The sequence below is a fragment of the Helicoverpa armigera genome, chromosome 11 (assembly GCF_030705265.1).
Source record: "Helicoverpa armigera isolate CAAS_96S chromosome 11, ASM3070526v1, whole genome shotgun sequence".
In the NCBI taxonomy this organism is placed as follows: domain Eukaryota; kingdom Metazoa; phylum Arthropoda; class Insecta; order Lepidoptera; family Noctuidae; genus Helicoverpa; species Helicoverpa armigera.
Genome location: NC_087130.1, coordinates 12,357,053 through 12,370,804, shown reverse-complemented (window position 1 = coordinate 12,370,804; position 13,752 = coordinate 12,357,053).

The window sequence follows — 13,752 nt, the reverse complement described above, 5'->3', positions numbered from 1 at the left end:
CTACGGGTCAACGCTTCGAGTCCCTACATCGTGTCATCGTGTCATCGTGTCATCGTTTAATAGACTAAATAGTGATAGTGAAAGTGAAAGTGATAGTGCCTACGCTCTGCCGCACGGCGGGAGAGATGTTCGCGACAGACGCATCCGTGCGCCGCGAGTGCAAAATCATAATGCCTGAGTGTTCGTGTATGCGCGTAACTATTTATACTCTAACAATTTTGTGATGAGGGTAATGAGCAAAAAGTGCCGTGAGCCGCGCCAAGGTATGTTTTTCACGCGCACCCTCCTTCTAAATTGTTATAGAATTCTGTTCAGATTTTGATAGTGCTTTAATTTGTAAATTATAGTGTTTTTTGATGCCAAATTGTAATAGTTTTGTAGCGGTAACCTTAACCTACCTAATTATGTATAATTAACCTAATAGTTCTGCCGTTTAAGGCCTGATTTACCCATGTAAACATTTCTTGATAGCAAAAATCCTAGACTTTCATTAGTGAAATAGTGTTTAACTGAAAGCCTAGGTCCCATTGTATAGAAAATAACTTGATTTATAGAAATATTGTTAATAGTTTAAGTTATAGAACAATAAATAATGTTTGTGTTTTGACTTTCATTTCACATGCAAATAAACAATACTAGGGCTTAGGTCACATTGTTAGGATTACTATCGCCAGATAGCCCATGAAATGCCCTAACACACACTACCTTTCGTATTGAGATAACCCCCATAGTTTGTTTTTTATCTCAAGATAGTCTCCACCTAAGGGCCGATTTCACATAGTTTTTTATAGTTATTCGGTTATAGTATTTCAGCCCTTAAGGTATGCAGGGTGTGTGTGGTATAGTTCAGTAGCGCACGTCATGGGGCGTCTGACGCTATGTGTCCTGCAATGATATCATGTACCAATTGTTTGTAATACGGCTGTTAAATTGAAAGGTCAATAAAACTGAGTTGGTCGGAGGGACGAGAAATCGAGGTGCTCGTCACGGTAAAGTTTCGAGCTCATTCGGTGCGCAAGCGCCGCCGTACAAATCGTAGTCATCGGTATAGATTTTGATAGTATAATAACAAGTAAATAGTAAATAGTGTAATTATAGTATGGTAAGTACGTCGAAGCTCGTCCCTTCAAGACTCCTGAAAAATATATGAAGACTTATTATTTCACCGGCATCCCTGAACCTATAGCAGCAGAAGAGTCTAAAACCCGTCTAAACGTATTCTTGTTTCTGAAATTCCTGTTTCTCGCCACATCGTAAATACAGTCCACTCGCCCAGACGTCCAAGAACCAGCGACCGACGGGGCGTCAACGTCTCGAAGCCACCCCATAGTACCTGCTTCTGAGCTACGTCCGTCCCGCACACAATCAATCAAGTGAACTTATACCAAATGTAACGCTACTGAACTAAAATAACGAAGTGACTTCACACGTAGGTGCTGAACGTATAATATCCGTGAGAACAATCTACTTGATTCAATACGATTTTTACAAGACCATCAAAGTAGTGTGTCACTATTACACGGATTTGTGAAGGATCTTAAAAGTCTTAAACACTTGCAATCAATAACTTGCATATCCTTTATTTCTACTTCTTCTATTTACCATATCTCTGCGAATAATGATTTTCATTTTCATTCACTTTCATTTTCTTTCTAGCCAATCCCTTTAGATACCTACACAATTTCCTTACCTATGCCTATCTCTAACGAGTCACAAAACCAACATAATTTAATATTACCTGTTCAAAAGAATCCTAGATCAAAATGTTTTAAAAAGCGAAACCAATAAATAAAACCGATTAATTTAGCAATATCTATCAATATGTAAGCAGTAGCTCTGTTGGTCTGTTCACGTCGGTTCGAGCTGTGGGCCAACAGTTGAACAATGCATGTTTACTAAAATAGCCCAATCCCTCGACTCGGTAGCCATGTTCGGAATAATGATGCACTCACACACGCACATCATCAGTCTTACAAAATAACTTATGGAATGCGCACACGTAAATATTTCAAGATAAAATAAAACATTTGGTATAATTCGAACATAAGTGGGTCCTTGTTATGTATTCTTGGAATAGATTTGCGACTTCGTTATTTAATTTTTAAGGTTTTATTTTCCTGTTTCGTAATTTTTATCTTGATTTTTAATGCAGAAAGAATTTATTCGGGACCTCTCATCAAATAAACACAACATATGCGAATGTAAAATTAAGTTAAAAGTTCTGTTAATTTATATCAGATTTTAATAACTCCATTACATTCATTAATACCTACATTCTGTAATGATGCATCTTATTTTGTTTTCTGTGTTATTCCAAGAATTACCATGTATTTCTTAAAATCGATTTATTTCAAAAGATAATTTTAAACAAAGTCTGTAGCTGATGCTCAAAATCTAAAACTTTTCACCGTAATGAGTCCTGTAAAGTTCTAAAAGTTGTAACACAAACGTAAACCTGGTATATTTCTATAAATACTATGTTATAAATAGTAATCTCTGTATAAATGCTATTTTGTAACAATCTAAAAATATTTTTTCTAATTCAATGAAAAAGTTTTTCGCTCCTAAAATAAATACCGATCCTTAGACTAACTTTCAGTTACAAAAGACTGAGTAAGTTTAGCTAACCATTTTCCTTTAAATGTGGTAGAAGAGTGTGTTTTTAGATTTAGTTAGTTTCTAGTTTAAATATGTATGTAAATAGTAAACACTGTTTTATTAAGTTAGGAATAACTTTTAAGTGATATAGCAATTTGTATACCAGCGTAACATGAACATCGCCAACATGAAGACACGTGAAGTGAATTATTTTTTTAAAATAGATCATCATTTGCATCACCATCATTCGTAGAGAATACGGGGTGCAAAAATAATGTGAAGATGTGTACTACATATATTATGTAATAATACTTTTAGTTAATTAAATCAGAAAAAGTTTGCCACAATCTTTCTCTACGTATACCTATTACATATTGTCTCAGCATGTAATATAGACAAACTACGCACGACGTAATATTACCGACGCACATCAAATAATGTTCAACATTATATCATTTTATCGTAATCACAAACACCAACAATAGGTGCCGCAAAGGATTGAATGTGTATCATATAACTAAATAAGTGATATTCGCCTAAATTTAGACAAATAATCGGCTTGTCGCGATTAGAGCTGTGACAATATTATGCAACAATGCACCGTGTAATTAGCCTACACAATGGAGTGTGTCCATACTGTCCATCCAGTAGATTCGTCTGTCCGTATCGGCTTACGTGATACTATTTAATGAGCAGTAATCTCATTTGCGAAGCTCTGGATTTCCGATAATGACGCAATACCGTATACATAGATTGCCTTTGAATTTAGACTTTTGGTACGTCATGTATATGATAGGTGGTCGAGAAGGCGTCGGGAAATTATTGGTTTGTTATGTTGCAGAAGTTATATGACGGTGGATGCCGGACGGGTGTATTGATAGAATACCGAATTGACAGATATTATTAACAGATTAAAAGCGGGTGCTAATTAAACAGGCTTCTTTTAATATCGCCCCAAAATGTATGTTGCCTTCTAAATTACTTAGTCAGCAACCATATGATTAATACTAGTTTAGCCACTCGTTATCTTCTAAGTAAACCACTCTAAATACAACTCAGCATGATGGTTATTTTTAGCATCTAAATTTGTAGCTGGCATGCGTGTAGCATTAACTCAGTACGTTTAAAATGTAAGCATGCAACATGCAGCAAGCATGGCTTCTGCCACGGCTCCGGCGCTGCGGGCTCCAGCGGTCCCATGCGAGTTTATCGTCGCAGATGGTTTTCGCGCTCACCACCGCAACTTCGGCTTGCTGGCCCGGCCGGCCAGCCTCAGCCGCATCAGCGAGCGTTGAAACTTCCTGCGCCTCAGTTCGCAGGCCGCCTCGCCCTCCGCGCCTACGCGGTTTTGAATTGCACTCTAGGGTAGGGCAGACAAGACTACGTGGAGTCGGTTTTGCAGCGACTCGTTTTCGTCACTGACTTCAATTTTTAATACAATGTTTTCTAATTGAAGGTTATAAATGGCAATATGCTAAAACGAGGCCGGGTTAGTAAATTAGATGACAATGTATAAATAAGAAGGACAAGTCACAATAGTTGATGACCTTTACTTGAAGCTTTCTATAGAATATTTGGTTGGCGTTGTAAAAAGACGAATTAGTTTATTAGAGGCTATGTCATTTTCCCCGTTGTTTAGTTAAGTATAAAATTAGAAGTTTAATCATGTGTCCAATAAATAATTTTGTGGCTACACTTATAATTTCCCATTAAAGCTGATTCGAAGCCACAATAAGGTAATATCTTAACAGAACTATGCAATTGAAAGGTTATCGGTTAAGAAGATGTACTGTGACTTGATAGATTTAACCGGTAGTATTTAGAGGTTAAATATTGGCAATATTTTTTTTTACTAACTATATTTAAAAAATTGTATCTTAAATTTCTTCATGTACGGGTTGCATTTAAAAACTTCACTATTGTACTATATTAACTTACCAAACTGTTATAAAATGAACAATTGACGTAATATGAAATAACTCAGCTATTATTAGCATAGGCGACAGTTTCGGTTAAAATTAGTCTGTCAGCGCCACGTATGATTTTGAAAGCAAACATTTCAATTATTACGTAATAATAAGCTTCCACTAATCCGTATATTGTGTGTTGGGAAAACTTTCCGAGCCTGTGACACACGTCCATAACCTTTCTATATATAAATATATCAAACTAGCCGGTCTGTATTGGCGTTTACAAATTAGGAAGGAGAGTTAATGCCCAATTAACTTCAAGAGTCTTTCGAAAGTAAGTCAATTAACTGCGGATTTCAATAATTGATCCTTCCATTATTTTGAGATTAGAGATTGAATTTTAACATAATTTCTTTGAAGCTAATGTCAAAATTACATCTCCGATCTCAAAATGAGATAGGTTATTAAAATCCGCAGTTAGTGGTAATTTAATTTATATTTCTCAAGAACGTGACACACTGTCATGAGTCTATGTGGCGTGTTTTTACGCAATAAAAATGCTTAAGACTTGTAGACAAACTATGGAACCTGATGGTGACGTCACGGGCATCGTGGCGAACACGCGGCTAGCATACTCCACAAGACTTGAAACGTGCTCGCCATGCTTTTACGTTCAGAAAAAGGAAAACCATCATGGGTTTATGATTATGTAAGATAAACACCTTACTTAATTGGAATGAACAATGTACGTAGTAGTAAGTGCGTATTTACTAGGTAATAAGTAAGTGTCTTCGGAACAATCCAGTGTAACATTGACAATAACAAGCAGACAGATGCTCAGGTTACAGCCACTACGATCATAACAAAAGGTTATTATCAGACGCAAAAGCAACAAACAACACTAAAATACATTTTGAACGAATCATAACAAAACTGTGGCGATGCATACTTACATGTTGTTGTTTAGGATTACATACAATGATTATTGTGTGGTTGTGTAGCTGCTAAAGCAAGTCATTTTATTTAGTCGACCTGTATGTTACTAGGTATGTAATGAAGTGTATAGTCATGGAAATTGGCTGGAAGTAGTCCTGTTAATGTAAAACTGATTTAAACTGAAGTTTCATGGTTGGATATCAATCATAGCTGTGTTTGGACTCTTTAAAAAGCATCTTGTAATGATTTTTCCGCGCATTTATAAAAGCGTGTTCTAGAGTTTTTTCAATATTATTCATTCGTACTTTTTCCAATCACGTCTTCAAATTCTAAATTTAAAATTCCGATTAAAAAACACATTCGAAAAAGGTTTGTTGAAAACAGCCAGTCCTCACGACCCTAATCACCTGTTGTAGTCACAAGTACTGGCAAGTTGGCGTGCCATCGGGAATCGAGACAAATAGGTTCAATTAGAAATTAATTAAATCGATCTCGTGCAGCGACGGCTCACGTGCTGAACTTTGAGTGCTGTGATACTTGTCTTGAGAAAAGCACGTGGCTTACACAACAGAGCCTACGTCATGACCTAAATACGACGCGATTTGTGAACTATATGATTTCATTTCAAAATTGGTGCCACAAAATGATTTATTTACCACTTTTGAGTAAAGCTGTTAACAATCTTTAATGATTTTTATAGTCTTAAATTATACCTAATATTTTCTTTCATAAAGGAAAAATAATTAAGTTAATAGATTGATAACTAAAACACATTTAGACATTCATCTATAAATACACAGAATGATACACTGATTGTAGAGTAAGCCAATTAATAAGACGTGTTGCTAAAATAAGCAACGGCGTAGGTTTACTTATAAGTGGAAAGGTAAGTATATGTTCAAAGAAAACGGAATCCCAAACTACTGCTCGACGTAAATTACAGTAACATGAGACAGTCTAACTATAGCTTTAATTGATAAGTCAAAATGATACGAAGGACCTTGAAGATAGTACTTCTCTATACAAATATAGCAATAAATACTAATTATAGTAATTAAATACTTGAACTTAGCTAGGTTATCTAAAATTTTACTTCTTTTACAGACCACAAAATATCAGCTGTCCACAAATCAGGTTTATTAACATTTATAAAGATGTTAAGTACTTCAAAATTTGTGTAGTGAGTACATAATTCCTTAATAGCTGGTCCCCGGGTCCTGAGGGATCACCCGGATTAAAATTAAACTACGTACTTTCTCAAATCCTAGCTAGACTACAAAATTATTAGATACACTATTATTAGACAAAGTCAGTCCAAATTTTAATATTAATAAAAAGTAGGTACCAATGACAGAGAGCAAATCCTTGCACAGATTTTTGCACGCTTTTTCACTCATACAAAAGTAGAGCAATATCTGATTAACCTGAAATGCTATTTCTCTGTAGCTTATGATATCAAATCAGCACAAAAGAGATATATATATTGAAGCGAATTTTGACCTCAACCTTTTTCACGACCTTATATATCTATATTTATTTCTATGTTACAAACACCAAGACAATGAAATAACTGTAAAATCGACCTATATTTGTATACAATTTTATATGGTCACTGGATATGCATACATTGAAATGTTCTACTTTCATCTACTCTATTGACTAGAACATAATCAATATTGACGAAATAAATAGTATTGAACTGAACCTTAATTACACAATTAACTACAATCAAAGTCATAAATGAGACAAGTCGTTGTGCTTTAAGTATTAACACTATTAACATTTTATTTGTTAAGCCTTAAAGTAAATCGCCTACAACACTTAGATTTCAATTCACTGAAACCGACTAACTGTTGCTCTTAAAAGATACAAAGGCGTTAAGATTCTTTGTGACTTGTCAGAAGTCACTGTGATATCTTTGTTGATCGAATGGTAGGTATTCTGAACGCAGATTTTTTTAAATGTAAAATCAAGTTACAAATAACACTTTTACAAGTTTAACTTTGACAAGTAGGTACTCGTCTGACTTTAAGCTTTAAAACAAACTCTTCTAACTTCCTAAATAAGAAAACAATATATTGCATAAAATAACCACACAAATGACATTAAAAGGTATCCATGGCGACATCTCAGTGAAGGCGATGTATGGTAGGCATGCATCTACGTGTATCGGTGCATGAACAATTGGGCCTACCACTACGCATGCGCCAAAACTCCATATAAACCTTGCCAGCCGCCCGCCCTCCAACAGTTCGCTACTCTCGACCTTACGAAGCGATCTAACGCGCCTAACTCAACAACAACTCTCGAAATACGAAAAGTTTGCAAACACAACAACTGTTACAATTCGTTGTATCAACAAAATATAAAATATACTGCTGTGTTTTCTTCTGAACGGAAGTGATAACGTCGACCTTATGAAAAATAAGCTGGGAATCAACTTTTGACGAGTGAGAAGTTCGTCGGCGATCTGCCGGTGAACGTAGCTGGACAACAGCGGACGCCGAAATCCACCGCGCCGCGAGTCCGTGACTCCGAAGATAGTGGTCTGTCCACCAATCGAGGAGATGACGGAACCTATCTCTGCACCCCGTGGCGGCAGGCTGCTGAAGGCTCTCAGCAGTCGCCTCTCGCAGAGCCAACGACTCGGACTCCGTCGGCAGCTCGAGCAGCAACGACAGTGTATCTGGTGAAAATGGACGTACTGATGACCGATCTTCGTGCTCCGTCAGTGAATCCGGAAGTGATGGCTCTGACCGCCAGCGCCGACACCGTTCGACCGTTTCTCTTCGCCGAGTGTTCCAAAGCCTAAACCTTACATCGCGCTCTCAATCGTGCTCGCCTACGGAACGGTCTCGCCCGCCCAAGAAGCAGACACAACCGAAGAGGATCCTGCGGCCCCAGTGACATACACATACGTGCGCGGCTTGTCCGGCCTGCCGACACAGAGAGTGCCGCGACACACTGTGCTGCGCATCCATGGGCCTCAACCGATAAAGGAAGCAAACACTCGGGTCGGACACGGGCGGAGATTAAGACTGGTTAAGATTTATGAGTAGAATAAAGCGCTAGTGAGGCAAGTTCTTATCATATCAGTAGATAAATGCTGAAACCTGGGCGAGTAGCCGACGTAACGATGTCTTCATAGAGGACCAAGCGAGGGCGGCGCCGGGGGAGAAGCCTTGCCTCCGGCGCCGGTCGCCTCTGCAGCGCTCGCTGCGCGTGAGCTGTGACTCGTTTAGTAGTAGTTAAGGGACAATACATAAGACTGTGTACTGAATTGCAGCTAGCTGTCGGTCTGTTAAACATTACTAGTTGACACTTTTTCTAATATGTACACACTGGATATTGTCATTATTTGTAAACTGTACTGCACTCTAGAACACCAATCTAAATTACTTTAGACTAAACTCGATCGACTCACGATATATTCTGTACTTGTTTGAATCGCCACATATATGCATGCGTTTGACATCGTTTAAATAATAGTGTAGTCTCAGTAAGTAATGTTTGTACTGCAGTGGTCTAATGAACGAGTTGTAATGTATGAACTTTTGATTTTGGTTAATCAAGCATAGTGCCTTTCCACCTTTGGAAATTAAGTAGATATAGATATACGGTATACTATTACTTTAAGAGCTGTGGTTAATACTATCAACGTGTGGTGTGCCGTATGGAATTTGAGTACGTTACTGCGTAATACCCCACATTTCATAGCGTAAATGTACATTTACTTAATCATCACTTGAAAATGTTTCGAATTTGTACCTATACATATAGATATACTGTTTGTCTACTATTTGATCAGTAAACTCAGTTGATATTGCCGTATACTAAGTAGCTAGTTTAAATATTAAATCAATTAGATATAAGTAATTTTTATTGTCGACTAACATGAGTTTTCGTATTTAAATAAAAACTATGAGAAATAATGCCTGATTTTCAATCCTTAAACCTTCAGCAAATTCACATAAACCCTGACTACACACATACTCAATACACACTTGAAATAAACATAATATAAATGGTGACCTTACCGGTACCGTATATCCGTACTAAATATATCTCAATGTTCTACTTAATACAAATTCAGAGGATGCAACAAACAACAGTATTCAATCGACCCAAATCTAAAATGAAATACCCTAGAGATTATTTTCTTCATATTATCTTTGAAAACAAGAACTAATAAATCATTTAGGCCAATACATACTTGGGAGTATTTAAGAGGTAATAATGTCTGGAATTTCCACAGAGTCAGAATAATCAAAACAAGTAACAAACTAATACACGATTGGAACATCGCTAATCGTTTTGAAATAATTATGCGTTATGTTAATTTCGATGTTATTTAAACAATAGTGAACTGTGTTACGCTCATAGTAGATAGAAACACACCAGTTTCCATACATTATGGGAAATGTTTACAATACATTCTTCAACTTAAAAACAGGAAAAAGATTATTTATTGAACATTATTAAAATCTCAACTCGCCGAGATCAAATATGATGTTTAAAGAACACACGTTATCTGAGTATAAAAGATTTGAGCAAAGCAGCAGTTCAGTAAAATTGCCTTTGGAAATAATGAAGGAATATAATAGCTATGTACCTCAATTTTGATCGGTAACCTTCCTTATTTTAAGACATATTTTTACATGTTTAATTTTATAATTTGGCAGAGATATAAATCCTATCTATGCAAAAACATATCATCGTAAATTAAAATTCTCATAATTTTCATTTTCACAATCATCAACACGTGCCCATTGCTTAAAAGGTTATGCATGTTTATTACTTATAGGTGCTTATTTGTTTTGTATATTTGATGTAATATACGTCCCAGGAAGGAAATCTCAGATGTTTTCCCAAATCATTATTACCAGGAAGAGATGAACCTTTAACATGATGCCTAATGTTTGATGTAGACACTACGAACGTGTAAATATAGGCATTCAAACATCCTTTGCTTCATATTCAACATATGTTTTCTGTCCATACCATAACTGTTCGTAGAAATTCCACACTGACGGAAAACCACCAAAACCATTTAAAAGTTTGTCTAAACAAACAAACAATCTATTGTCTGATTGTATGTATGTAATTACAATAGCAGATAATAATAGTTTCAAAACATATTTTTATCAAAATGGATAAAATGGAAGCATTGTTTTGCACACTAAATTCATGATCAAACTTTGGAACTATAAAGATAATAAAAATCAACCAATCAATCATATCTCACAAAGAACTGCGCTTCTGTCATACATAAGTTTACCCAAATGTTTGTAGGTATCTGCTTTCATTTATCAAGGCGTGAGAGGCAGAGCAACATTTCATAATATAATAAACGTGGATTCAACCAACCGTTACAATACCATCATCACGTTTACAAACTAACTGATACACATATATTCGCCTACACATAATGAAAACGCTAGCTTTGTCAGCAAGTCAGCACAAAGTGGACATGTTGGTCACCCGAGCGGCCGCACACGACCGACGCCTACGCACCATGCAACACGTGATCACAATAAAACTGCAGCCAAAAAGATATGTAGTTTATTATCATTTAGAAGCTGTTGAAAATCTGTTATTGGTAGGCAATGTTTACCTTGAAAATATTGTAAAATTTTGGCAAAGAGAGAGAGGCTCAAACTTTACTCAAGTTGCTGAATTACAGATCTTAAATTATTACCCATCTTTAAATAAGTAGGTATGTCATTTAAGCTGCACTACCCCACTTCACAAAATATGTGAGTCAAATTAAGCGCTACAAGCTTTAACATTAGCCTGCAACCTAAACTGACTGCAGCTAACTATATAAATAAACACACAAAAGAGGTCACGCTATTCTTGTCTAAAAATAAACCTCAATTTCATATTTATAGCCATTAAAATTGCATTACCATCTCAAGGAAAATAACGGTTTAAAATTACCTTAAGTATTAGTAGGCATCAACAATATGAAAAATCGCAATGCAGGCAAAAGTGCCATTAGCAATTTATAGACCAGTATATATCGGGCTGGTAGTCGGCTCAGGTTTATATTAAGCTAGAGTTGGGCAGAGAGGTCAACGACCGATGCACTATTGATCGCCCAGCCTCCGCCATCCCTTGCACGTTATCTAACGATCATTATGCACATAAATTGTGATGCAGTGTGTTCATTCAGTGTGCCAGTAGAAAATGTTTTCTCTTACATTTATAGGAGAATAACAATGTAGAAGTACATAAAAGCAGTGATCCACATTTACCCATATTTAAGTTTTCTAAGTTATTCTTTTATGCCTAATGGATGAACCTTTTTGACACCTTTTTACTCTATTTCCTTATCCTAATATACGCAAAATTAATCGGAACTTTAGATAGGTGCCTAATTATATATGGTATTCATAGGGTTGCTTTGAGCAGGCATGGTGATTAACGCTCATTCGTTCACCGTGTGAGAAGAGGCCGCAACCCTGCAGTTTGACAATAAAAGGTTGATGGTGTAATTAATTCTCCTATATTGAATGTGGTTCTAAGGGCTTAACTTAAATAGCACATGGTCTGGCTTAATGGACTATTAAATACCCACAACGTAGACTACTATATATATGATTAGGTATTTAACTAAGCATCGTGAGTAAAACACACTTTCACAACAGAGTTCCGATCCTTTAACTCTGTAATCTTATTACTAATGGTACTGGAATAAGATGTCAAAAGCGAAAAAATAAATAATAGAGAGACAATTATACTGTAGACACGACAGTGTCCCTTAAAAACAACGCTAAGAAAATAAGAATTAAATTACCACATTGTTTTTCCTTAAGCCTGATAAAAATACAGCAATTTCCCAAACAAACAGGTCATTGACATCTCCGATATCTCTGAAAATTACCAAACATACCCTTTGCAACGTATAAAGTTACGCTTAATTAAATATTTAAAGTGGAATTCCACCAAAATATCGGATAAAACATGACTTCACAGCGATATTGGCGCACGATTTGTTTTACATAAGGGTTATCATATCGTAAGTACTTAACATCGACATCGCTGTAAATTACTTTATGTGGAAATAAGGAGATTATTGGATAAGTTCATCGGCCGATCAAGGCCCGGGTTCACCGGGCACATTGTGTCACGAGAATGAAGCCATACATTATTGATGAAGTATAGAAAATATTTTTCGTTTTTAATTTTCAGCTTAAGTGTTCTGTGATAAGTTTTACTACGACTTATAAAACTTTGCAAACAAAATGAAAATTATTTCTAACGACTTTACCTGAGCTTTAGGCGTAGAAAATACAACCAGACTTATGTAAATCATCTTTTATGTAAATCAAATTCATTGCAATTCGAAAACACAACACATTATTGCTACGTGATTGCTATCACTCATAATATAAGCGTTTGAATTCAATGGAAACGCGCACCGGAGCAGCACCCTCAGCTTCTGATCGAAGCACGCGGAACTCCGTTGACGCTGAAGTGATAAATTATCATAATGTATGCGTGTCAGGCTGCCACGTCCCCTGGTATAAACAGACACCGTACTAACACGTAATTATTATCACTCTACATAAGTTCACCGCAGTACAAAACCTTTGAGAAAATGCTACACGTTCAAAGCTTATGTCACGTGGTAGGAATAACTTTGTAGCTAATCTACTTCTCAGACATTACGCAACTTAGCATTGAATTAGGTAATCGTTAACTGTGTTTTAGTGTAGGAAACTATAAAATAAATAGCTTTTATTAAGATCATCAATTCGAACAACAAATGGTTTAAAGCAACAAGTCTTACTCATCATAATATGTTTCAATAATAAAAGCACTAATAATAAGCCCCCATTGGCATCCCCCAATAGTAACAGAGGCATTTAGTAACATAAAGAGCGCCAAAATCCTCCTTTCTTTGGCCTCTGTCCAACATCTGCGAAGCTTACGAAATAAAACCATGAAAGTAATAGTGAACAAGGAACCGTTTGTCGAACTAAGGTTTATTGCAGTACATTCGAAGAAGATATTTCGATTCGAAGTCCCTGATTAAAACTATTAGTCTTCATTCGTTCACTAGGCAAAGAGATACAAAATAGTCTTCAAGGAAGTCACATTTCTTCAGGTTTCCCCGAGGCTACGAATTCTACCTTGATGGGTAATGGAACAAGATTTAAAATAGCAGTCGTTACACAACTTATGTAGATACTAGCTGTTGCCCGCAACTTCGTCTGCGTGGGCAATATAGAATAGTCAAAATACCTACGACTTATCCCGTAGGTGCATTCTTTCACGTGACAGTATAATTAGGATTAGCACT